The following is a 27,039-nucleotide window of genomic DNA, read 5'->3' on the forward strand; positions in this document are numbered from 1 at the left end:
GTGCAGCATTTTATTCTTCAGCTCATCAAGAAATAGATTTGAATTAGAAACTTTGATCTCATCTGTGCAAACTGGAAACAGATAAATCAGATCTTATATACAAGTGCAAATCAACTAAGTGACATAATAAAATGAGAGAGATCTATTTAAAAGCCAGTCCTAACAATAGGATGTTATTCTGGAAAAAAAAAAAAAAAAGTGGCAATGTTGATGTACTGAAATACCTGAAAACCGAAATACGAGAAAGTGTAGATTTCAACCAATTCAGTTATCTTGGCCCGGTTTCTATACAGACAAGCACCTAGAGAATACATTAAGGCATTCATATGGATAATACGTAGCTTGACTTTTCAAATCAAACCAGTTAGAGCCACATTTTTGTTGCAATAAAAAAATCCTAAATTTCTTCAGCCCCTGAACTCTTTTTCATGTTTGTAATCTTAACACTTCACTCAAAGGGATCTCTAAAGCTTTTCATTTAAACTACAATTATTCTTTTGTCTACTGGGAACCCAGTGCAAAGATGATGTCCTGTGTGCAAGAAGCAAGCAAGCTGAATATTAATTAATGAACACTACTTAATATGCAGAAGAAGAGGAGCAACAATCAGTCGTGAGCTCTTACATACTAACTGGTAGATCATTGTTATTCTGGGAGGCATCATAAGGCCAAATGCAGGTTACAACTAGTTTAGAAAATCTCTTTAATTAAGAAACATGAAAGTTTAAGTCTCTCATATAAATATATTATTGTGACCATAAAAGACATCATTAAATGGTGTGACGGTATAGCACTTTTAATGTAGTCTGAGGTGATCAATTGGACTTAGGCTGTTAATCTGTTTGCAGTGGGATTCAATAAACAAGCAAAACACTGAGTTTTCACTATTTTTCCTAAGATGCAAAAAAGAAAGTTTTTCTTTTCTTAAGGACCTGGGAAGACCATAAACAAACAAATCTCTGTAAAACACCTCTCTCCAGGTAGGCTGGTCAGGAGTTTCACCAGGAGAGTCACAGAAGTGCTCTCCTGTTTGTCAATTGCCATGAGTGTTGGCAGCCTTGCAGAACAGAAGCGAATATGCATGTTGTCTAATACTTTTTGTTTTGCTAAATTAACTGAAGTAAAATGATATAACATTCTCATCAGTGAGTTTCTGGGCACATTGCTAAAGGAGACTGGCCTCCTTGTTCCCCTTTATCAGATGGGAAAGCAGATCCATAAAAAGATGTAGCGGGATCTAAGGCTACTCATGGAACCAACATGAGATGAAAATGGATATGGCTTTCCAGACATGGTCTCTATCCTAATCAATATTGCTTTCCCTTTTAAGGAATTAACCAACCCCCAATATTAGTGAAACCTATGAATATTAAAATCACAAGAAGAATACATTTTTTATAAGATTCCTACTTCAAATCTAGCATGTCCAATGACAGGAATGGCAGGAGATCCACGGTTTTTGTTACTGCATGGAACCATGCAAGAACTAAAACTAAAATCATCCAGCACATTGTAACTAAAAGAATGTAATCCATTTGCAGATCTGCTTTTTCCCCAATATGCTTTACTCTGAGAAAGAGTAGCTACAGGAAGAATCAGATTCAGCTCTCAACTATATGCAAGGTTAACAATTGATGACATTTTTTTAGCAAAGGATGCAGCACTGCACATTGATCCAGCTTTTTATCCTGTACAATGAATTATATGAGCCTTTCCTGCATTTGCTGTACACATAATATTTTCCTGATACATTACACAAAAATACATTTCTGCTTGCTGATGGTAAAAGGCTTCTCTGCCAAATATACGGTTTCTCTCCAAAGCATTACCTAAATAGCTTTTACAGGAACAGTTTGGACAGGCAGTTAGATGTAGCAACATCTTACAAGGATTCAATTATAAGCCTTTTTTTACATTAAGCTACATGCACATGTTTTTATGCACTATATATGGCAAAAATCTTTATTGTTTTAGACAGTCTGGACAGTTTCAGCACTTGAATTGAGAAATATGACCATTGATTCAGAAGAAGTATATATTTGCATCTTGCTAAGATCCCTTCACTAGTCTGAAAATGCAGTAATTCTTGTGGAATACTCCCAGGTTTACCTCTCTCAACATAGAGCAGAGCAATACCATGAAATCTGACTCAATTAAGGATCTTACAGAGATATTGTTTCTTATCAGTACCTGTTATTGTTTACAAAGCTTTTTCCATTCCTGGAGGTCTTCAAGGCATGATCTGGCCTTGAAGAATCTGAATCAGCCCCTTTTTCTGTTTGTTTGTATAGATACCCATCTAAATACAATTAGCCCAGTACAATTATACCCCTTGCTAGACCCAAAGCCAAATAATGCACAAAGCAAGACTGCATAAAAGTAGGAGAAGGGATGATGTTTACAGTGTATGGAAAACAAATGAGCCAGTACTTCCAAGAGCCTTGAGCAGCAACACAAATACTTCCACTAAAAATAAACTCCCACAGACATGAAGAAAGATGAAGTTGGCCAAGAACACTTTAAAAGTCTCATTGGTGATGGAAAAATCACCAGATGGCACTGTTACATATCATCATAAAAGTTTGCACCTGTTCACAGTTTTCTGTTGGGTGGGGAAACCTTTGGGAAGGAAGTGTTGGCCACGAGAAGGGACCTGTTTGCTGCTGGCCTGTGCTGTCCCAGACTGGAGGCAGCTCCTGTGGCAGAGAATACTCCTGTGCTGCTCCCTGTGGTGGGAATACTCTGGGCTGCTTTGGAACTTGCCTGGTCCAGGACAACCCATAGCATATTCTTCCCACCCCATGTAGGTTCCCATTTTCCAGGTGATCTGTTTAAGCCATAATGTCATGGCTTGCTAAAAGGACAAACCTATAAACCAGGAAGCAATACATTTTTCTGTGAGAAAAATGAAATTAGAAAAGCTGGACACAACAGGAAACATTGAGGGGAAGAAAAAAACCAACAACCAACCATGGGAGAAGGGATGACATTCAGGACACAGCAAGCCAGAAGTAATTCTCAGGATTAGAGACATTGTCAAAGCAGTGGATTAACAAGAATAGGAAAGGAACAGAAACGTGAAAATGGGTCAATCACAATGCATTGTGGTTCACATCTGATTCCTCCCCTCTGCCCCCAACTTTGCAAACTAGCAGCATGCAGAGAGTCTTCTAATTCTTGCAACTATTTGGGAAGTTCTGTTGCTCTTGTTCACTTACAAAAATATAAATTAAAAAAAAAAAAGAAAAGAAAGAACCCCAAACCTTAGAATGTTTTAAGTCTTTCAATTTTTTTCAAGCTGAATTACTCCTGTATGGGTGGACAATGTTCTTTAAGAATTATTTAAAATCCCACTTTTTCTATCTACAGAAAAAAATACCCCTGCCAATTATGGTCATACAGATAGAAAACTAGTTAATAGACACAAGTGCTAAGTAAAAAGTTAAGCATATTTTTCTTAAATTAATTTTATAACAAACTTCTGATTTTCTTATTACCATATTCAGAGAGTTTTTCATGCCATCTTCCATCCAGGTTCTTTTTTTGGTTTTGTTTTTGTAAGAGAAATAGCAAGCCTCAAGCAAGTCAGTCTTTTTTGTCCAGAGATCACAGAGCTTTTCTAAGGATGTAGCATCCCAAACCACATCCCATTTGGTCTCATCATTTTCTTTTCCTAAACTCAGCATCATACATGTATTCTGCACACTCAGATGTTTGCGGACTGTGCAGGTTGTCAAGATGCAGCACATATTTAACCAAAAATAGCTTCTCTGAACTTAAAGGCAACACAAGCCATACCAATCACCTTAGATTGCCCCTTTCTAATGGGAAAACCTCTCCCTCTCTAGCTTTCCAAATTAATTATTGTCTGAATGGTCTAAATGATGTCAGTAACAGAAGAATGAAGGTAGCCTGTTTAGTCTGAGACGCCATCCCAAATCCAGTGTGAAGTAAGGTTACGCGTTGCAAAGAAAATGTCACTTCCCTCTCTCAGAAGAGATGGCTGTGATTGAATAGATTTCACAATTAACTAATTTCTCATGGCTAGAAAAAGGCTCCCAAATCCAAAAGAGAACATGCCACTGAGTCACTACAGCTCTGCATTATGAGAACATACAACTCCTTGCATTATAATTACCTGAAAAACCACTATATGAAGCTTATCAGTCCTGAAAGCTAAATACACGATACTTTTTAGGTACTAATTTATAACACTGAAAAGTAATTTTAGAGCTTCCCTGGTATATAGCCTTGGATCCACTATCTCTGGTAATAGTTAATGCTTACCTGCTTTTTCTACGTTTTCCTTTTTCCCCTTTAGGTGCTTGAACTGCGTGGTGGGTATCAGCACTTGATTAAAAGAGCATTGCCAAAACTGCAATTTAGGCACTTTGTGAAAGACTCATAATGTAGCCAATAACTTAGGTGTTACAGGCAGCAGAGTAGCCTGAGGTTCACTCTTCTAATAGAGAGAGTTATATTCTATTTAGTAGACAGCCTTAATTTGCCATCTGAACTGAATTAATTCATTAGTTAAATTAGTGCTTAGCACCATTTGTTACCTTTAAGTAACATCACTGAAATTTAAATGAGAAAAATGTGTAAACAGTTAATAAGATGAGAAAATAAGAATCCCATGAAAGAAAGGATATATACTATGCTACCTGAGAAAGGGGAGGGAAAAACCCTCAGCCCTTTTTCAGCAACTAGTATCTCTGCCCACGTTATGTTTTCTTGGTTACATTTGTGAGATCTGCCTTTACCTTACTCCAGCTCTCCTCACCATTCAAAACATTACATTCCAGAGGACCAGCATCTCAGCGCAAATAATACAGCAAGAATCAAATTAAGAAAAGGAAATAAAGAAAAGAGAAGGGTAGTGCTTTTAGTGTAGATATTCCTAAACTGTGTGTGTAAAATAATGAATTAAAACATCTGTGAAGGAATAATTTCAAGAAAATTCTTTTCAGAATAATTTTAAATAAAATATCTCATATGCCTATATCCCATATTTACTTAGCAAGCAAACACTGAAATCCCTACATGCTCATGCCATTTATTACAGAAATTAGAGAGAATGCATAGAGAAAATTTCTGATATATGTTTAGGCTTTTCTTTTTCAATAAAATGCACCACAAAGGGAATAAAGAAATTCTTTACCCAAATTAATGGTGAATTATTTTGTCATGAGAATAGAAGTTTATACTCATTTAAATGAAAGCACATAAATTGTTCTTGACAAGAAAAACAAAGCTAGCCTTAGGCAGTATTTTCATTATAGAAAAAGGCACATGTCCATGAATATCTAGTATAATATTAACAAAAACTGTTCAATTAGATATGCATGTGCCATTGTTATGAATATTTATTTGGATCACAGCTAAATAACATTGATACCTTTTTTTCAGTCTGTTTAGAGATACAAAATGAAGTGAACGTTACCACTCTGTGGAGAGCAGTAAAGCTTCTCCAGAGAGCTGGTCAGATATAACATTTCCTGTTAGGAGAACTTTTTTTACTACTACTTGTTTCATTCTTTTTCACATTGGAAATCTATTCAAGGAATTATAATCCATTTTAAGGGAATTTTGATCCGACTGACAGCCTAATATCATATTTTCTGTAAAGGAAAGTTATTTAAGTAATGACAACCTAATACACGAGTTCTTTCTTTTTCTGAAGCCAATTCACTTGAATTGTGTTCTAATTATGTAGAGCTCCCTTCTTCATAAATATTTTAAAAAATTCAGTTTCCAGTAGAAAGCATTGCAAAATAGCAACCTTAAAGCAAAACAAGCTTTACAGGTGTATACATACAAAAATTATTATACTTATCCTTGATAGACTTAAAAACCATTTAGAATGGTTATATCAGTAGGAATATTTATGGTTACTAATTTAGCATTAAGTATCATGTGACTTATGTCTCCCATTACAAAGAAGTTTTGAATATTAAGCACTTGTAATGAACTCCCTGTGAAAAACTGCAGACCAAAGGCCTACTTTGGCAAAAATATGTTCATGTGATTAAAAATGTTGTTCTGTATATGAATAAAGATATTAGCTGCAGAACTTGCTCTGGGAGGAATTTCAAATAATGAATCATTAGAATATTACTCACTATTAGAAACTGAAAAAGCAAAATTAATTGAATATGTTTGTCCCATTTATGTTTGCCAGAAAAGAAACCTTTAACAAAATGGTTAAGAAAAGATAACACATGGTCTCCTGAAATTTTATTGATCATGGATCTCATTTTAGTTTCCATTCTGCTACCCCGAGAGTCTTTTCCAAAATCCACTAAGGTCAGCAGGAATCATTTTATGTAGTGGATAGGCACTGATCAAATAAATATTCCAAGTCAATGATTCTCCACTAAACTATTTCTGAATGATTAGGGTAAGATGCAGTTTTGTAAACTATTTTAGAATTTGCCTATTCTTCTCTAGGCATTACAGATATTAATATTATTTTCTTCTCAGCATATAACATACATATAAAGCGGGTAATCTTTACAGTATGTTTTGAAAGGGGGAGAAATGGTGGCAACTAAAACTGTAAACTGTAGTCCTGTTAACAAAGAAACAAATATCAATTATACTTTAAGCTGACTTAAGGAAAGCAAACAGGCAAAGGTAAAATAAGGACAGCAATAGGTAAGCCTATGGAAGATTATTTTGTGCTCACACAGATACTGATTATTTCTAAATGCGTTCACTTGATTCCTTTCCAGAGCAAGGCTTAAGTTGACAGCAAGATGCATTTTCTGTAGTTGATCTTACAAGAATATACAACCCACCCTCCTCGATAAAATATGACAATTCTCATAGTAACACACTGAGAAAGAAAGGATAATAATATTGTAATAAAGTATTCCTCTAAGGAAGACTTTCTTTGATTTTAATGTGTCCAGAGTGAAGATACTGAAAAAAGAACATCTTGCAGCTGATGAGCTGGGTACAAAAAAATAATAATAATGGATTTAAGTGACATGATCTGGATAACCCTCAAAATTAAAATCTCAACAGATCACAGTTTTGGAGACCACTGCCAAGAAGGATGCATGTTCAAACTTTTGTTATCCATTAGAACATGAGCTGCTCGCCTCTTCCACTGCTCTCCCTTTGCATGTGTCACACCAAATGTGTAGCGCTGCCATCACAAAAGTGATAGGAGTTGTTATTGTAAATGGTATACGTTGTGTGTTGATGATGAAATAGGAAGAGACAAGCACCAGAGTAATTCTGCTGGTAATTTCTTTTGATGAGATAGTTGCAAGTATAAAAACAAGAAAAAGACAAGAAAATAAATGAGGGTTCTGGAAGAGTTAAGAGAAAGAGACTTCTGGTTAAATTAGACTTTTTTTCTGTTTATTTCTGAATGCTACATCTTCTCAGCCAAATGATGGCATGGTAGCAAAGCAGTAATGGCAGCTGTGAAGATGTGGCAGCACAGACCTGAGCGAGAACTGTAGAAGCCCTCTGGGGACCTGGCACAGTGCTGCAGCTGCTGGTCCACAAAGGATCGGTGCCCGCTGCATTTTTGTTGTTACCTGTACCAGCTAAATTATAGCTATAGATATAGATATGCCTGATTGGATTATAATCATGCAATCATTTGGCTGTGTAGGCATAGCCAATTGGTTAGGAGCTTATCACTTGGATGATGCACATCACACAATAAGATCAATAGATATATTTGAGTGACCAAAACCAGATTTGGGACGCAAAGATCAAAACAGATTAGACCTGAAGCTTGGATGCAGCCCCAGTGAGGGAGCAGGGCTAGCAGGGCTAGGCAAGCACCAGCCCGTGGCATTATTCTTCAGAGGACAATGGCTCTTGGGGACAGAGGGACTAGTAACAACAAAGGAGCATTTAGTCCGAATCAGCAACAAGAGTTTTTCATATAAGGTTACAAAACTTGCCATTTGTGACGAAAAAGCCTATAAAAGGTTGTTTATTTAGTGTGGGAAAGGTTTAAGACCCAATAAAAAAAAAAAAAGAAGCTGAGCAGGCAAACCTCAAGCTTAACCTCAACGCTCTGCAGCTTGGAGCTCAGGGGATCTCTCAAGTCACTTTATTTTAACTCATCTTGTCACTGCAGAACAGCAACTGTGTTACCCCATGAAGGGAGGAGGAGGAAAGGAAGGTTGGAGGACCTTTTTGTTTATATTTTCATTTCTCAAATGATAAAATTCCATTATAAGTTTATTTTCACAACCCCTTAGATCGAAAGGCAAGTTCTCGATTTGTTTGTAGTCTACTCACAGACCCATTCCCTGAGAGATAATCAGCTGCAAAATCCAGACCCAGACACTTGCTTTTTCCCACTTGTCTACCAGAACCTTCAAGCACCTGCCTGGGAATTTGTGTCAAGAAGAAAACTATTTCTCAGCACAATAACATAGTGTAGGAAGAGATGATCCCACAGTAATTGAATTTAGTGGTATATAAGTTTGCAGAGCCCACAGGTTTTATAGCTGAAATACATTATTTAAATATTTTGTAGCTGAAGGCTAAGAAGACACCAGACTTGTTTGAAAATGATGAAAATAGGCTTTCTTAATTTCTTACTGTTGGTGGCTGAGAGGCTCTGTGAGTCACCTTTGAAATTTCTTGTCTTACTGAATACTCTGAACATGGATGTTCACTAGATATACCCTGGTGTCGAAAGCAGCCTGTGAATCCTGAAACTGAGTGTAAGAGGTGGCCTGAAGCATGGCAGTACCGTGATTGAGGGACTTCAACTACAGCTTTCTGGAAGCCTTGAGTATCGCTCAGGATCTTCAAATGCAGTACTCAATGAAGAGAAAGTACTATGGTAATGACTTGTGCAGTCTGCAGTGAAAAAACAGCTATAGAGAAAGCTGGGTAGAAAAATAAAGAGACATTTATTATGCATGTTAAAATCAAACAGGACACAAGAGAAATCTAACACACCAATCTGGTTTTTGGTATTCAGCTCTCACACAGGGAACCTTTAATCTGATTGAACCTGTGTGGTTACTGTTTGTTTTTCCTGACTGGGAGTGCACATGTGTATATGATAGTACGATGGCAGCAATCCAGGCTATTAAATGGAGCAACTACATTCAATAAGAAGCAAACAACAGCATTAAGCCTTCTATCATTTTTGCTATTAGACTGAATCTGAAGTTTTCAAAAGAACATCAGTTGTGACTTAAACATTAAAAGACAATATAACTTTAACTTCTAAATACCGAAGTCCTTTTCTTTGGTAGCTTATGAGCCTAAGCCACTTTGAATTTCAGAAAAAATCTCCTCTCCTGGATTTTTCCCTTTCCCTTTGTGCCTTTCTTTGTAGTCCATTAAGTTGAGAGATGAGGGCTCTTTTGAACAACATTTCCCTAGAAACAAGAATGTTGAAATACTTTCAGCATTTGATAAAAAAAGAGGGAATTGCACCAGTAGTATCCACCTCAAACAGCCCGTTTTATCACAGGCCAGCAGCATCCATCTCAGCTGCTGGCATTATATTTTCTTTAGCAGACTTCTGATTGGCTTCAAGCCTGGTCATTCCACTTGGAAAACAAGAGTGCAGTACTAACTAACTAACAAACTCTGTGCAGTACTAAAACTGTGGCATATATTTAGATGCCATAATCAAGTAGAGCAAATGATATCCTATAGAACACATATGATTGCTAAGAGTTGTATAACCTTCACCTTAGGCTTAAACAGTAAGTAATCTGTTCCACACTGCTCTGCCCCACCTTTTTTCCAAAGGAAAAGGAGAACAAACAAATATTTGGACTACCATAATAACATTAATAAATATGAGAATGCAACAGCTAGTGTTATTCTACAGAAATGAATGAATAAATAAATAGACTATAAGCACTTTATTCTTCTCACATAATTTCTTTTCAGTGACATTATTGAACAGACTGTTGAAAACAAACATCGTTAAATGAGAAAAGAAGAGCAGGAGCCTGTCTAATTCCCCACTGCAACATTTTCCAATGACGAATGCTCCCTAAATGGATTTAGCTTTTTGAAAAGAAGTCAGAGAGAAATTTGATGTGGCCCTCTGACCCCTGGTAAGCACATGTATCTTCACCTGTCACATAACACACTGGCACTTGCTTACTTTTCAGCAAAGACTATTGATTTTGCTTATTGGCTGCAGGCTAGTCCATAAAGAACAAATTACAAAGTCAGAGGTCTACAGTTAGCAATTGCTTGCATGATAACAGGGAACTCAGCACTATTCCCACAACGCAGTATTAACATTCTCACAAATGTGTGCAAACCTAAAACATTCAATTCTGCTGTGAAGTCCTCTGTATTTTCAATGATATACAGCAAATGAAACACACAGTACATCCCATACCCTCACCAATGATCTAAAACTACAGGTATTTCCCCCCTGTACCTAATCTATGCTTGTGGTTTAAACAATTTTTTAAAGAACGGAGAGGATTATGCAATGGTTATATTCTGCTATTAAGAAAGGAAAAATGTTTGACACAACCTACTGTTACTAAGAATATCTTCACAACTATATTTTACACAAGAAGAACCAACATTGTTGAGACTTTTAAGAAACACGTTGTGCTACTTCTCAGGTGTCATAATGAAGTTTATCTTTGCCTTTCCCTTAATTGACGACCTTGAGGAAAAATAATTTGATTTTCTGCACCTTGCTTTCATCTTCTGCAAAATGGGATACAATACCGTCCTCCACTGCTGAAGTGCTGTTGAAACCCACTGCCAAGAAGTCCATGCAAAGGACAGCATAGGCCAGCTTTTATTACTGAAATGGGACAGGTATAAGAGAAGAACCCCAGATGACCATCAAAACTGGAGAGTCTGAGCTAGTTTCCGAAACCTCATTTTAATTTTTGAATCTTAAATAATACTTGAACAATATCATAATTGCAGTTGTCTTTTAATACCCAGTCATACCAAATGTAAATATATATTGCTCATCTGGCATGGATTTTTTTAGTAGAAGTCATGAGAACAACACAGAAGAGGCTAATTTTAACATCATTTCAAGCACAAGAAATTTATAATACAGTGGGACATTATTAATGACAAATAAAAACAGCGAGCTATTGTTTTAACTCACTTCCCTAGAAAGGGAAGTTTTCTTAAATTTTTAAAGAAATTTTCAATGATAAAGAGTATTGAAAATAGAGTGAAGTCAGCTCAGGCCTTTTTAATTACAGGTGCAAGCTCCCACCCTTCAGAGGGCATTTCAGGTGGACCCTGTTAGCCTTGCTTGTCATCTGTGCTCCAGAAAGGAAGTACAATCTGACACTCCTGCACTTAACGTTTCCTCCAGCATCTCATTTAAGATAGTTTACATTTATTGGCCATCTCCGAAAGGGAAATTCAACTTTGCATTGTACGGTAATCACAGGTCCCCTTCTTTGGGTTCAAAGTGAGATCAAGCTAAAAGTTAGGTCTTGCTGTGCCTGAACACTTTTACTGTGCCTAGTCCATAGTGCTAATGATGATCATATTTCTTTAGAAATACAGGCTCTGAGCTTTCCCATAAGAAAATCCCAGGCGAGAGACACGTCATAGTCTTCATCAAGGTCTACTGCCAAAACAATTCAGCATCGTTCTGAACTCACGATGGTGAAAAGTGGCTTAGGTTACATCTTGAACACCTAGAGGTAGAAGTCTTCAATAAGCATCATACATCTACATATTGCAGAAGATGACCTTTCCATTACCAAAAGTTAGACCTCCCTTTCATTTACTACTACTTAGCTCATTCACTTTGCCCTTCAATACCACAATCCAGACTCAAACTTCAGTCAAATAACGGGAAAACAATATGATGCTGTAGATTGCATCTCTGTCTCTATTGTACAATTCAAAAAAATTGAACACGAAGGAGCTGGTAACAGAGAAAGCAAGTCCCCTTACTGAAAGGTAATGCGGAAACTAAATAAGGAGAGGCATGCGGCTTCCGATGTGAAATTGTTACAGTATTGCCAGTTACAGAGAGTAAAGAAGCCCAGCGAGTTGCCCAAAACCTTTGATTTAAAAAGCTCTTGAGTTTTTCTGCTGCAGAGGGATTTTATGGCTTACGTCTTCAAGGGTTTGTAAAATTAAAAAAAAAAAAAGGAGAAAGACTCACATTACAAATATTGAAGTTGAGATTATTATTTTTTCAATTGAATACGGATTCTGAGGCTGTAAGAAGACCTACTTTATCAACAGACATGCAACGAAACAGCAACATGATGGCCTTCGATCTACCCAAAGAAGGGGATATGGCTGAAGAGAGAGGAGACCACCTGCTGTCCAAACCTGTTGACCTCCTTGGCAAAGCTTTGTAAGAACCTTTAGCTGCAGTGAGGAGCTCACAGTGCTCAGCAAGGGATGCTTGCAATTTGATTGAAGGAGAAGAGAATGCCTATCATGCAACGTGTTATTCCTCTTTATTTTCCCCTTTTTAACAAAGCTGAGAATGACTTATCCAGTTAAGTCTATAAGAGGTGTAAATTTACAGATATTCAGTAAATGTTTTCTGTTCTTTTAAATTCAGTTTCTTAACTCGAATTCCTTTTGATTTGGTTTAATGTTAGCATTTCATAGAAAAATTCTTGCTAATTGCCATAAATAAACAAGAATACTGCAACCACAGGGCAGAAGTAATAAAAGGTGAAATGTACCTGGAAATTATGCCTCCCTTTTAGCCTTGTCCAAGGGAGCAAGACAAAACATCCTACTTCATCACAGTTATCAGGCTTTCGTGAACGGACATAGAGGGAAAAGCTGAAGAATCACTGTAGATGACAGTTAACAAACCTACTGGTCCCATGAGGCATCCCCAAGAACCTGAGCTCGAATCTGGGCTGAAAAGCAGATGAGACTGGTTCAGCTCAATGTCAACAAGCATGTAATTACTTTTTCCACATGAGGCTTTATCAAATTAAGGTTTTCTAAGACAGAGGTGGGTTTCTCAACTCCTCTTACTTCTAATTTGTCTAACTGGTACCAAAGAGATAATTCCAAATTTGACTTTTAAAAAATTATTTCTGTTTGGGTGGGAGGGGAAGGATTCTTGACTGTAAAGAAAAGTTAATACTATTATTCAAATCACCGGTAAAAGTAAAATATTTTGCTGTCAAATGGCCAAATCCTGATGCCAGTATTTGTTACTTTTTTTTTTTTTAAACACACATTGTCTTCAAAATGACTTAATCTTGCATTTTTGCCATTTTACACTTGGTTAGCTCCAACGTGGCAGAAAAAAAGGAAGTCAAGCTCTCTGAATCAAGAGATGACTCATACATATATATCATACATATATATATACACATCCATGTGTATTGATTTCATTGGGTTAAGCCAAAATAGATTGCATGCTAGCTGTCTAGCACAGATTTTTAGTTTTGTCCACTTTCAGTTAATGACAACCTGCATCCAATAAGACCATGATTCAATGGATGAAATATTGAAATATTTAATGCTTCTAATATTGTGGAATTTCCATTTCTATTTCACACTAGTTTCCATAAATCAAAGCATCAAAAGTGATAGAAGTAACGGGAAGACACACAATGTTTTTTAAAGGCCTACCATAAAACTAGCAAGTAATCTAAAACAGATAAGTATTTAGAACATATGCTAAAGCCATCACTAACATACTGGGAAATCCTCGGGTTTATTTTATGAATACTGTTCTTTTGACAACACAAACCCTTTTATAAGCCATTATTATAAATTAACACTGTTCTGGGCTGAATGCATGGAAATCAACTAACAGACACTTTCATATTTGCAGTTAGGTTTGAAAAGACAGCATTGCACTGAAATCAACTATTCAGTTTAGCTGTATCATCCAAAAGAAACCTTGATATATACCTATGGCTACTATAAAATAAATAAAATTTTACTTTCCCCTCCCCTGAGGCTAAGAAATTTTAAGTAGAGTTGTTATGTGGAAGATATCTAACTGTACCCTAAAGGCTGTACTTTTTAGGAAATTACTAGGAGTTATGAACGGTTATTGAGTCAATTTTTGTTTCAGGTAAAAGAAAGCACCACAAATTTATTTCAAACAGGATCAGTCAGTGCTACTGTTTAAAATTCATCAAAGAACACTTCAGAAAGACTGCTTATCTATTCAAGCCACACATTTTAAGTGAACTCTTACTAAATTCTGTATGTTCAGATCAGGAATACATGTATTCTGAATAAAGAGAACTTCATCTGACAAATTAAAGAAAGAGAGAGTGAGTGAGAGGAAAAGTACAGAGCGTGCAGCAAAGTCCAAATGTGGAGATCTACTGCACCTTGTGAAGTCTGACAGTGTAGTATGTCAGGCAGGGAAAACCTCAGGTGCCATGGCCAAGTTTTGCTTGTTCCCATGATGTGATTTAGTGCCTCAGGACCACACAGCTTTGCAGCGTGTGGACATCTTACAGCATCGAGTGAAGGGAACAGATTTGTCATTGCTCGCTGCCAGGAGCGGTCCTGAGTAGGGATGTTTTCAGTCTTCGACAATGATTGCTGTTACTAATTCTACTGTGAAATGTGCAGAGCATCTGCATTGGGCCTTCAGTAAAGTGCTGCCAAAACAGCACTCGCTTTATGCTGTTGCTTCTGGTGTCTGGTACAGGCGACGATGAGACGGATCATATGACTTAAGCCACTGCAAGACCTCATCACTTTTCATGGGAGAATGGAAAAGTGCTGATCCCGAGGCTTTTATGCTGAGGGAAAGCAGATAAAAATCTGCAGGTGTAACTTAAAAAAACTGGTATGAGAAGCATAAAATAGTGTAAATGAAGCTGATTTTTAAATCTTTTTTTTTTTTTTTTTTTTTTACAGAAAACAAATAAAGATCAAGCATGTGATGGCAATTAAATGAAAATAATAATTTAGTGATATAACCATAGAAATGTGCATTGTTAATCAAAGTAGATAGCATTTTGATTTCCAGAGTATCTGTTTGTTAGGTTTAAGCTAAAAACAATATTGATACAAACAAGCACAAAGACATATGGATGTAACCATTTGTTTTTTTTTTTTCTTTTTCCAATGAAAAGGAACTAGTGATAATTGACTGTAACGCTGCCTGGCTCCATCTCTAGAGAGACATAATCATTCTGGATATATGAAAATAGATTGCTCATTCTAATTCACTATTGTTTTATACTCTTTGGGGCCCACTTCTCAGCTGGTGATAATCAATGGTATTAGTTATTGAAATACAGGGAGCTGATTTACTTTATCAAGAGTTCTGGCCTTAAGCAATGCTCATGTTACCCATTTAATTCTTTTCCTAGCAGCAACAAGCTTAACAACACTACAACAAGAAGTTGTCTTCTCTCATCCAGTGTGCCAGGAAAGCTCAGAAACACTATCCATACACCGCCAAATCATACCAAGAGCAGCCACTAGAAGTTACGCAGTTGAGGTTATGACCCTAAGTCCCCTAAACACTTGAGGTTTCACTTTGCGAGCTCTTAAAAAGTTCTGTGGAGCTGCTGAGAAACTGCTATTTTAGAGCCAAGGCAAGAACAGTTTGCTTTTGTGCATATCCTCAGCCATTACAAAGACATTCAGCTTTTTCCATGCCTGTATTTTCTTGGCCTGAATTATTATGTGTGCCATTAAAAGTCTCACAAAACTATGCAAAGTTTACCTGGGCTTTTCTAACTTAGGCAGCAAACCAACTCAGACACAGATAGAATAGTCTTTTTTTCCCCTCTGTGTTAATTGGCCCCATTTCACTTGAATTATCTGTTTGAAAAAAAGAAAAGAAGTTGGCTGCATTTAAGCGTTAAATTTTCAATCCAATTCCAAGTGTCTAAAGGGAGCATGAATTGGGTCTGAATTCCATTATTCAGTCACAATATTATTAGCGGGGAGGAGCAAGGTTTATCGCTGTTGTCAGCATGATTATATAGTTTTATCATTTGCCTTACCTCAGAGAACATACACAGCATGGTCTTGATCAGGTTTGTCATCTTCTCAATGCCTTGACCACAATGACAGTCAAAATAAATGAACAGATCGGCACTTTGAAGTGCTCATTGATATCTTGAAGTCAGATGTTTCTTGCATGTATCTGGACCATTTCCAGACACATTGGAAGCAGCAAGAACAACGGTAGCACAAGTGTCTCTGCCAGTCTTTCTCAACTCTACCTGGCTCTGCCAGTGAATGGCCTGTCTGGTTAACATATACCAGAAGTCAATGCATAAGATTGCTAGATTTTTTTTTTTTTCTTCAGGTTACAAAGAACTATTACAACAAAGCAGTTTGGAGGCATTGCTTAAACTGTCTTTCTGAATCTGAACTAGCTATCAAGTTACTCTTCCCACACAGAGCAGAACAGCTTGGTCCTGCTGTTTAGGGGTCCTTGCCAGCTGCGGAGACAGGAAAGGATTTTTTCCTCTTCACTTTTACTTGTTCTATTTTCTCCTGATCTTTAACTGTGCAAGTTTGATAACATTTGCAGCTTGGAGAAAATATAATTCAAGACAACACCCAAACAAGGTTTAACAAAGGTTAAAAAAAAAAAGAAAAAAAGAAAAAATCGATATGTATTAGCAAGGCATGCAGATATACAGAGTTTTTGTTATTATGAATATTCAAGATTATTATTATTATTCAAGATTATATTCTGAAATCCTTAATCCGTTTCAATATTTATTTTTTCTAATTCCTGTTTTTATTCAAGCAAGTATATCCTGAAACTGAAGAGTAGCATGCAGAAGAGCTGCAATTTCAAAGATGTCACAGTTCTTGTATGGAGTAACTCACGTTGTTAAGAAGAGATGTCAGTGAGAAACTGCCCAAGGAAAACGTAGGAAATGTGCTGTGCTGAGATTAAAATATTTTATAAAATAATAACAGCTCTAGAACATACGAATTTAGCTGAAGGTTTTAGGTTCCCCCACCTCCTTAAAAAACCTGACACCTGAGCAAACCCTTTTCAATTTTAGAGTTGGCAGTTAACATTCTCAGATACACATTTTTTTAGTCCCTGCCATCACAGGCTCCACAGGCCAATATGTAAAACTGGTTTAAACAGTCAGTGAGAGCAATGGCTGGCACACTTTGGAACATTCCCTGGGAACCAGCATGGCTGCAGCAAGAAGTCAAAAGGCAGTGTCATGCCTCAAGAGAAGAAAGGTGTGCCATGAGTAAGTAAATACACCCAAAGAATGTTACTAATTAGCAAAGATTGGGTGCTATTTCCATAATGAAACACCAGTGCTGTGAAGAACTTTTCCTTCTCAAAGCCTAGGGGCTAGAATAGGTAAAGTATAAATCAACCTGAGAAGCACTGCATTACGCACACTGTGTGGGTTGTTCTTGCCATTGGTTCTTTTCAGAGACCTCCAGTCCCGGGATGGAGGAGTCACCTTCTGCGAGGTGGATGAGCCTTTCAGCTTTAGCCAACAGTAAATTGGCTCAATTCAGCAACTTAGACAACTGAAAAAATCTACAAACAACCATCGTGTGTAATGCTGCTTGGCTTCCTAGCCTATTCTAAGATACTACTGTCAATCCTCTACTCAAATTGTCCATGAAAAGAGGTTATAATTAAATGTCCAGTCAAAGATTTAAGGTGACACTGCAAAGATTTCAAAAACTCCAAACACTATGAGCCAGCGTTCTGCTATCTACTATAGGATTACCCCTATTTACTTGATTAGTCCATTTACTCTTATTTATTTAATGAGTCACATGGAATGTTTTTGGATGCATTTACAGTAAAATGCAAAAGCCTAACCAAAGCAGCTGTCTAAATTAATCTAATACGAAGGCAGTCTTTAGGTCAATCAGACGAAAAGAAAACATAGCTCTTCTGTACATGTTTTTAGATTTGCGGAAAACAACCTGACTAAATATCCAGAAGGGCAACATATACTGAGGAAAGGTATTACGCAGAGAAATATAACCTACCATCAGTGCCTTGTCCTATGGGGTAGGGTTTAAGGCACCTTAAATGAAAAGTTTCTAGGTAATTTGAACTCTTGAAGCAAAACACAAAAGACAGGTAATTTCAGAGATATACAGGATCCAATCCAAAAAGAACTTTGTACATCAAAACCAGCACTTTGAAATGAACCCGTAAATAAAATACAAGTCTGAAGCAGGTCAAGACACCATTAAGAAAGCAGGAAGCCACTAACCCATTGCCGGGGGAGGGGGGTGTCAGGGATACCTCCAAATGAACTGCAGTAACAGTTTCAAAACCTGGCAGGTGAGGGTTGCAATTATCACATCCAATAACTGAATTACAAGAACTAAAGCAATTACATCTTCCTGCCCCTTCCCTAATGATGGGTGACTTACAGGTACCCAAGACCAAAACGTGACCGTAAAGATACACATTGCCAAACTAGTATTTTGTACAGCCATATTATATAGCTGAGTTATCAACAATACTCATCTCCATGCAGCCTATTCTCATCTTACTCTGTGCCTGGCCCTGTCATATCCCTGTTTCAACCACCTTCCTGACTCCATTTCCTGGAGCAGGACAAGTCAGGATCTTCCTCAAAGACCACCTTGTCCATCCCCCTGCCTCAAAGCAGAAGCAACTATTGCTGACAGATGTGTGTCTAAAATCTGAGTAACAACATTCAACAATGGAGACATCACAGCCTATCTCACTGCCCAACTATCTTTGCCATTAGGCAGCTTTTCTTAAACACTGCCTCTCACCTGTTGCAGACCTGAAAAAAACTCCTCATAATTTACAGACGCAGCCCCCTGCTGCTGGCTTTCAAAGATTTGAAGTTTGCTACCATGCCCTGCACTTGCGCCTCCATTTCTCATTTTCTTTGCCACACTAAACCACCCAGCTCTTTCACTCTTGGCATTTAGGCCATATTTTTTTAATCCTTTTCCCAGTCTTATTGTTCTCCTTTGGACAATCTGCAGGTGGTCTCAGAGGGAGAGAAAGAGCCAGAGAAAAGGCCGAGGGGAGGGAAGAAGTGGGCACAGCTTGGGTTTGCCCCTCTATGCATGCTGATGGAAGGACCTGGCAGGGCACAATCAGAACAGAGCGATTCACAGGAGATAAGAAGGTTTCTACCTTTACAGCAAAGCAGAGGAAGAAACAGAAATCTGAGGTATAATCCAACTTCTTGTCTGCTCACATGCCTGGTCATCATAAGGGCATGACTGAGTGGTCCATCGGATTGCAAATTCATCCTATGTAGCCAAAGAATAGAGAAACATCTTTAATAGCTGTCTAAAGGTGCTAATAACCAGAGTTACCTACCTTAACACTGAAGTATGACAATTTCTATACATGCAGGGAGTCAGGAAACGTGGGGTATTTCCACAGAGGAATAACAAATCACACAAGAACACCTTTGAAAACCCAGTTCAGTCCAGAAGATACCACAACCTTTGCATAAAATGTAAGGGTCTGTATTCTATCGAATCTAGAGAGGAATGAGTGGCTCAGCAGGTTGCTGCCATTTACTTATTTTACCTATGTATGAGTTTATAGACAGGCTAGATTGTCACAGCTGCTAGTTTGGTGGACCCTTGACTCTAAATAGGAAACTTTTCTGCATATACTTTTCCACTGAAGGAAAAATCTTCTTAACCATAGAAAGAATTTGTACCAGAGGAAAGTTTCTGATCTTCCACAAAAAGGTATTTTCTCCTGAGACTTCATTTTTTCCACTAAGATGTAAATAAACTTCTTCTGTTAAAACTTCTTCTGCTAAAAACATCTCTAGCATTTATAAAACTTAAAAACCATAAATGTAATTGCCATTTCTTGATATGGTCACATGTTTGAATGCATGCCTTTTCCCCACCTTTCCCCCCCTTAACATAAAGGCTTTCTGCTTTCTCAGAATCTTTGAGTAGTTTTTTAACTTGTATTTTTTTTTCTATTTTATGCTGTTCCCCCACAACTATACAAGTACTGAGCAGAACAAAACAGAATAATTATTCACACATGGGTAGCAAAATATTCCAGGATTTGACTCCCAATTTGCATGGAATCAGACGCAGTTGGTGAAGAGGCTGTTGTGCTCAGAAAGCTCTTCAGCCACCACTTTTAAGTCTGACAGAGATCGTGAATCAGAGCCCTCAGCTGCGGCAGTTCACAGCCAGGGATATTCGTGTAAACTGAAATCAATAATGATTTAAACCAAGGTACCAGGCCCTCGGCTCTGGGCATGCCACCCAGTTGGCTGCCATGACAGAGGAGGGATGAATCACTGGGACGGGAACATCTGACCCCACCTCTCCATGAATCATTGGACCTCTTGAGCCTGCACCCTTGGACATCTGCCTTTTCCTGAGCTGCTCCAATGTAAACATTGTAAAATTAAACCTGAAAGGACCTGCAGCATACCTAAATCATAGTTCTGCATCTTTTTAAAAAAACAGATTTCAATGTACGAAATAGAACTTTTACTGTAGAGAGACAGACAGTGTGTATTCCAATAGTTTGTGATTGTTCGTACAAAATTAGGATTAGGAAGTCTGACTGAAAGTTCTGAAAAGATTACCCTGGAAGTACTTTATATTACAAATTCAGTTGAACAAATGAATTTGATGTTTGAGAAATTGCTTAAAACACTTTTAGATAGACTAACTTCTAATCAAATGCCTTTTAATACTTTAAATTGCTACAAATACAAAGTTTAGTAACAAAACAAGGTTGGTTAATGGGGTGGAAAACTTGGTGCATTTATAGTTGAGATGTGTTACCATTTTTTGCTATGTTGGAAGAATATGCAAAAATATGTGTAAAATCTATGGAAGATTCTGCTGAACTTGTCATTTTTAGCAATTACGTTTTTCATTTTGTAGTTGTGAAGACAGCTGAAAGACCTTGCAATTGTTTTAGGATTTTTTTTCCTCAAGGTTGTAGACCCTCACCCTAACACAAATGTCAAGAAACTTGATTTGTTTAAAGCAACCATTTGAAACAGCTCTTCACCTAAAAAAAAAAAAAATAAAAAAAAAAAATCTGGAGTTTGAGATAAGGAGGAAGGTCTTACTTCTTTCTACAGCTTTGGAAGATAAAATTCAAAATCTTAGATAAAAGGTCAAATTAATCTTTTACTCATATACCTGTCAAACCATAATTCAGTATCAACAAAGTCAGATTCAACCCTTCTATGAAGTCTTATTACACATATGTGGATGTTACTTTCAAGACAAATATTTCTGCCCAATCCAAAGCACATTGTAACTATTGCAGACCTGATTCTGAGGTCACATGGAGGCAATTAATCATTTATTCTGCTGGACTTGTTAGAATTACAGTGAGACAAATGGGCTCATCAGAATTACAGCCCCTTAGCTGCAATAAATAAAAGATATATTCAAATCTGTGAGCACTTCCCTATTACTTAATCTTTCATTTTCATTTCCCCCAAAACTTTTCCCAAATAGAAATTAAAGCACTGTAGCTGAAACTGAGAGGTTCATGAGTCCATAAAAGGCACAAGACTAATGTTCTCTACGTGATGGCAAATTGCACTTCTTTGTGTGCATTACAATACTTTTACAAGAGTTGCTATGTAAAAAGAAAATACTGATGATCATTTAACACAGTAAGAATTCACTTAAATGAACTGCCAGAAGAACAGAAGTCTTAAAATAATTGATTTTTCCCCACATCAGATGAAAAATGCATAACACTGTACAATGAAGTCCGTTTGAGCAAAAGTCATTTTCTGTCCATTAAAAGAAACATAAAATACATTGGGGTACTTAATTAAAAGTCTTGGAAGAACTGATTTGCACACCATAAATTTATAAAACACACACAAATAGAAGTAAAATACCTTAATTAATGCTTTTGCCCAATCTATGGGGCCTCCCAAATATTTCATAAGCACATAAAATTTACATCCACTACACTTAGAAAAATACCACCATCTCTAAAAAATAAATTCATAACAGTTGCTGCCTCAGTGTTTCTGCAAGCATGCTGATGCCTTACATTTGCTGAATGTATGGAGTGATTTGAAAATGACAGCTATCTCATGACAGGCAATACCAGCAGACAGCCTTTGAAAAAAATCTATACTGACCTCACCTCCATCCAACACCTATTGACAGTTGTCACTCAAACTGTGATATCACATAAACACTTTCCGATCTGCAGCTTAAGTTTCCATAGCAGGGCAAAATCCTGTTAACTTCTGACCCACCTCTCAGACATCCTTTCTGTTGTGTTCATGTTTGCAAACTGCTGACAGGTTTTCCGAGGCAGAGCATGTACAGCTTGTGCAACACCCATGCTTCCTGCCCTCTAGGTTTCTCCTCTTAAACACTAGTCAGAAACTTGTTGCTAATCGAAAGTAAAGGAATTTGCATTTGAAAAAAAAATTGCATCAGCACAATCTAGAGAAAAAACTAGAATACTGTTTGAATGTATTCTATGAAAGACAAGGTATTTATTTCTACGTGGTCTCTTCCACCTTCTGTTATAGGTGGATCAGTTTTCCCTGTTACCTTTGTCCGTTTATTTCAATACTGTGGCTAGCTCCAAACGCTGTGATGAAATAATGATGAACCACAAAACCACATTGTGGATATCACGCAGATTATAAAGAGAGATGCGGAAGCATGAAATCATCTATGATTAGGAAACTTAGGACCTCCATAAGAAGGCAGCAGGGAATGAAGTGTTCTTGATGTTATAAATAGAATGATTTATAGCTGCAGCAAAGAAAGAATGTCCAGATATCATAGCTGTTGATATAATATTGTAGTGAGAGGTTTTACAAACATGCAGTGTGGATGTATGTTTATAACCACAGCCATCTGCTCCCATGCAAAAACTTTTGGCCATTTATAACAAACTAAGGAAAGGCATAATTCAATCTCTGCCAAACATTTAAAGGAAATAGTATCAATTTCTTTCTCTCCAGCACTTCAGTAACAACTACTCAAGGCTCAATATTTCAACAAACCTACGGATAACATGGCCAGGGTGACATTCAAAGACCATAATGCCTTAATCTAGCCCTTTCTTACATACTTTCTCCACCCTAAAAGAGATGGATCTTTTGGGACACATTCAAAGTATACCTCTGGATGAGTCATTTCTTTGCCTTTTGCTCCCCAATACAAACTATGATATTTCCCAGTTACATTCTGCATTCTGAGACTAAATACAAAATACAGAGGAACAACAAGGAACTTCAGCGAGGTTTCTGAGGTAAACAGAAACTTAGTTTTGTAACTGAACTTTTGTAATGCTTGTAATTCACAGGAACTGAGAAATAAGATCTGGTCTTTGTGAAAATGCAGTAGATATGGATCTAGAATGAAAGGCTGTCCTATAAAATTAGACAGAGTTTGGAGATATGGATTTATTCTTAAGGATATATTCCTTCCTGGATGTCAGGTGCCATTTGTCACACCCTGGATTTTGCTGTCCATCAGGATATAGGTGAAAAAAAAAATTTAAACTGCTTCATAGCTCAAGGAATTTAGTCAAGAGACATTTTTATACAATAGAGAAAGAAGTCACTCTCCATTAACAAAGAATAAAAGAGCCAGGCAAATCTATATTAGTGTGCATATGTACAGTGGCAGTATGCACAACACCACATTTCTTGAAGAAGCACTGTTGCACAGTATGCATCACCACTAAAAATATCACATACTTTTGGCCTGCCTAGTTTGATGCAAGGATGCAGAAATGCTTTTTGATTGCAACGGGGTTAGAGAAAGACATAATAGCAACTCCTGAATCTTTACGTACATTTAGTTCATTAATTTGTTTACTTTGCTTTATTTTCAGATTTGAAATTGTATGAAAGATGTAAAAAAATCTCTTTCCAGGCTCTGGTCCTGAAATTGATACCACATGGCCAGACTGCTGTGCCCACCCTGAGCCCCATGGACTTCACCGTGACTCCAGGCAGAGCATCATCGGTTTGCTTACACACTGCTGACTTCAAGATCAGAGCTCAAGTTCACTGACATTATGGAGAGGTGCCATTAAATAAAATGCACACAAGATTTCCCCCCCCCTTTTCTCTTAGAATAGCTTAGAAAGAGGGAGAACAGCTGCACAATGAGACCTGTCATAACATCCACTGACCCATTACTGAAGATCACACCTGACCTTGGGCCACCACCCACTGCTGGCCTCAGACAGACACATTTCTTTCTTCTCCTTCCACCCGGTGGGCCTCCCGCAGCTAGAAGTGAGAAATTGGTGCCAGTGCACTGCTGTTTTATTGCATGTATTCATGTGCGCCAGAGGACCAAGATCATCCGAACTCATTTCATCTGTGAACTTTTGCATCCATTGTGTCAGGCTGGTTTGCACTCCCCTAAATCCAGCCGGTCTGAGATGCGAGTATTCGTGTGACGGGAAACACCAACCCATGAAGGTGTAATGGCCCTTCTTAAAGTTCAACGAGAAAAATAAGCTTGACATTTATCTGTTTTAAGGATACTCTGGAGGTCTGTGCTGGCTGATTAGTAAAACCTTCCTGAAATGTTGATACTGAGCCATTAAAAAAATAAAATGTATGGCTGTAATGACAAACCTGCTTCATATGCTGTATGTTGGCCCAACAGTAGCACCTCTATAGTCATGTTTACTACCACACAGCACCTCCCAAAAATGCAGAGAAAGCAGAGGTAGAACCAAGGTTGTCTAGTGCCATTTGGTGTAAAGGGGGGGTCTCTTTTACCAGCATGTGCAATACTGTCTCTCTGACACAAAATTGTCCTTTTCTCATTCATTTATTAAGAGTCATGAACTACAGGCAGTAATATAGTGATGTTGAAAAGATAATTTCTAATTTCCTTTATACATGCACACATTTATTTTATATATATATAAGAAAAATACACACACATATATATAAATATATATAAAACCCATATAAAATATAAGACTTTTTCCAGAAGAGTCACAACATTCTGAGTTGTTAATTCCAAGAAAGTAGAAGCCAACTGAAGAGACATAGAACATATCCTATTCCTATTTTCCTTTCCCACCCAGTCTGGTGCTGTTAATTTAACTTTCTTAATTTAGCGATGATTACAGATGCAAATCTTACAGTGTATAAAACTCAAAATTAGCAAGCAAATAGTAATGGTTGGGTTGGTACCAACATCAAATGGTGCCTTTAGCATCACATCTGATTTGCTATCTGAGAGGACTGCCTCTACTGGGAGAGGCATTCATGGTCGTCTTTGAAAGGAGGGTGAAGATTCTCACTATCAGGAAATTCATCTGCTAGAAGTAAATTAAGAGCTGAAGTAGCTCCTTCCTCAGTATTGCAGGAGCCAGACATGAAATTAGGAGGATATAGTGATGTTAGGTCAGGTGCTGTTGACTCCACAAACCTCTTACTCAGTTTTATACAGCAGGAATATGCTTTGTGGGAATTAAAGGTCTTGATATGTCTAGTAGAAGACAGCGAGGGTGTAAACGAGTGATGTTTCCTAACACATCATTGTTAGTAGACACCAGGGAGATAAAAGAGTTACTTAAGCTGGAAGACGGTGCTCATAGATTAAGAAATTGGTGTTGGGACCAAAAATAAATTTAGTCTGGAAACTGGAACTAAGTTTCTGAGACTCAGAGATCTAGGAGTACTGAGCTGTCTTCCAGTAACAGGGCAAACAACCCAATTTTCTTTCCACCTCAGAGTAGGGTTTTATTATATTTTTAAACAGAACAATATGAACTAAGTGACTGCAATAGTACAGGCATTGCTTCAAAAGCCAAGAGCTTTCTTCTAGCCCTATATCCCTATAAAGGGAGAAGGGGAAGAGTGTAAAATAGTGCATGGGTACGACTTACCACAAGGAAACATGATTCTTGTTAAATGGCTTGACAAGAATATTGTGGTTTGGGAGACAGAAGGGCAGCAAGGGGAAGGGTTGTTGAGGGTCACGTTGCTTTGCAGTCCAGGGCATGTGGTGGCCTCAAGCTTTATGAACACTTACTACCATGGGGTCTATTATCTGCCAGGCACCACTGAAGCCTGAATTATTGTATTTCAATAAAAATTGCAGCTTTGGTACTTAACCCAAGAACTAGATTGTTGCGTTCCCTTCCCACACTGAATTGGCATCAGCAAAGAAATGGAAAGCACGATAACTACCCCCATCCTCCCCCCTCGGTAGAGACACTTATATGGCAGCTCTGTGCTCAGACAGGCCAGGGACAGACTAAGTTCAATTGGCGATGAACATCACCTAAGAATTCACGGCCACAAACCACAGAAATCTCTACGCTAGACACAAAGTATAACTACAGTCAAGCTGCATTTTATAGTGGAGACATAATGTCAGGGGGAAAGGAGTTAATGAACTCCCAAAAATGAAAAAAAAAAAAAAATCAAAATTTCCTTATAAACTAACAATGTGTTGTAAGAACCTAGGAAAAGGAACAAAAAACCAAACCCAAACCACGCTGCTTACAAAGGCTTCTGTGAATGTAAATTCATTACTCATTTATATATGAAGTGAAAAATATTAAGATAAATCATGCTATTTACTGGCACGATGCACCTAACATCAAAACAGATGTGTATTTTTAACGTTGGGTGCATTAAACACATTATCCAACTTTCAAAATACAGTAAGTAATTTATGTTAGAGGTTGAATATGCCCAAGCAGCAACTAAACACAATAAAAAAAAATAAAAATCCAAGGAGATTAGCACAGCTAAGGGACAGAATCAGTAAGAAATCTCAGAATTAACCAGAAAACTGGAAGCCAAAACTTAAATAAATCCTTGCTTTTGGGTAGGCAAAATCAATTTTTGTTTGTAATCGTTAACAATATTTTCCAGGATTTAATCTGTGGTACTGCTACTCAGAGACACAAACATCCTTGCCAACCGAGAAAAAAATGTTTACAGTGTTTGTACTTCGTCAGAGGGTTCAGCACAAGCATGTATTTTCTGAACAATGCATCATTTCTGGAACTGAGCAGAAGGTTTTCCAATCTTAGATATTCCATATTAAAATGAAAGGAAAATATCCATACTCTCACAACTTGTCCCAAAGGTGACACGTGTCTCCCACAACCAGGGCAAGCAAAGAAGACAAGCAGTCTTT

Source organism: Numenius arquata, chromosome 2 (genome assembly GCF_964106895.1).
Source record: "Numenius arquata chromosome 2, bNumArq3.hap1.1, whole genome shotgun sequence".
NCBI lineage: Eukaryota > Metazoa > Chordata > Aves > Charadriiformes > Scolopacidae > Numenius > Numenius arquata.